A 1,934-nucleotide genomic window follows, 5' to 3' on the forward strand; every position below is an offset into this window, starting at 1 on the left:
AAACTCGGCCACGGACTCCAGATTTGCCCCCCTGAATGCCATCACCCTTCAGAAGACCAGGGACCACCGAGGGAGGGTCTGGTCAGGCTCAGGTACCCCAGGATCGCCTCTCTCACTTGGGACGCACGACCAGCAAAAGTCCCTCCTGGAGCCGTGGAAGTTCAGTCTCGGCCGTATTTTGCAACTTCCACGACAAGAGGGACCACCTTCTAAGTCGCCTACCCGAGCCAGAGAACCATAGGAACAACCGCCATACATCGGGGTAGAGAGAGCCCACTCTCTCCTATATTCTCCCGCAGGTGCGCATTACTATGTATTTGCATTGCGGGACAATGTACTTCAATGAGCGGGACAAAGTCGGAAATGTATCCGACCTCCTGGAACTGTGCGGCTGCTACAGCAGTCAGAAATTCCCCATTCCGGTTCTTTTTCACTTGGATTTTTTTTTTTGCAATTTTTTGCCTAAAACGTATTCCTCCAACATGTACTAGCTCATGACACTTGAAATTTTTGAGCCAATTGATAATAACAGCTTTTTAGAGCTCAAAAACAAAAAAAATTTGAGCGAACAAAAAATGTTCGAAAATGACCTCAGCTCCTGGAACTGTTTTCGGTACACCTCCAGAGAGGCTCCCCTGCCTGGAAGTCTGTCACTGCTCAGCTCGAAATTTTTCTAAGTCCCAAAATTCGGTTTTTCATCCAAAATTCAACTTTCTGCCCAGGATCCACAAACTTTAAACCCAGTTGGGGGACCCTCCCTGGGGGCCCTACAACATACTGAAGCCCCCCTGTGGTGGAAGTAGGGGAATTTACTTATTTTTACACAAAATCACAAAATTCCATTTTTTGTTCGCAAAACACTTTTTTGTCCTCAAGAAACTTTTTTGTCCTCAAAACACTTTTTTGTCCTCGAGAAACTTTTTTGTCCTCAAGAAACTTTTTTGTCCTCAAAACACTTTTTTGTCCTCAAAACTCAATTTCTTCCATAATTCGACTTTCCCCCAAAAAACCACACATTCTACCCTCATGGGAGGCACTCTCCCTCGGGTCCCCACATCATATTGACGCCCCAGAGCGGTGGGAGAAGGGGAAATCTGATTTTTGCACAAAAATCCAAAAATCGCTCTAAGTCCAAAAATCCTGAAAATTTTTCTAAGTCCCAACGGTACTTTCTGAAAAGTGTACCCAGGCCCCTGGAAGCCTCCTAGGTACACCTCCCGAGGCGCCCCCTTCCTGGAAGTCTGTCACATCTCGAAATTTTTCTAAGTCCCAAAAAATGGTTTTTGCTCCATAATTCGACTTTCCCCCCAAAAGTCACACATTCTACCCTCATGGGAGGCACTCTCCCTCGGGTCCCCACTTCATATTGACGCCCCAGAGCGGTGGGAGAAGGGAAAATTCGATTTTTGCACAAAAATCCAAAAATCGCTCTAAGTCCAAAAATCTTGAAAATTTTTCTAAGTCCCAACGGTACTTTCTGAAAAGTGTACCCAGGCCCCTGGAAGCCTCCTAGGTACACCTCCCGAGGCGCCCCCTTCCTGGAAGTCTGACACATCTCGGAATTTTTTCTAAGTCCCCAAAAATGGTTTTTGCTCCATAATTCGACTTTCCCCCCAAAAGTCACACATTCTACCCTCATGGGAGGCACTCTCCCTCGGGTCCCCACTTCATATTGACGCCCCAGAGCGGTGGGAGAAGGGAAAATTCGATTTTTGCACAAAAATCCAAAAATCGCTCTAAGTCCAAAAATCTTGAAAATTTTTCTAAGTCCCAACGGTACTTTCTGAAAAGTGTACCCAGGCCCCTGGAAGCCTCCTAGGTACACCTCCCGAGGCGCCCCCTTCCTGGAAGTCTGACACATCTCGGAATTTTTTCTAAGTCCCCAAAAATGGTTTTTGCTCCATAATTCGACTTTCCCCCCAAAAGTCACACAT

Source organism: Dendrobates tinctorius, unplaced genomic scaffold, assembly GCF_039654945.1.
Source record: "Dendrobates tinctorius isolate UK_male_01 unplaced genomic scaffold, ASM3965494v1 ptg000665l, whole genome shotgun sequence".
Lineage (NCBI taxonomy): Eukaryota > Metazoa > Chordata > Amphibia > Anura > Dendrobatidae > Dendrobates > Dendrobates tinctorius.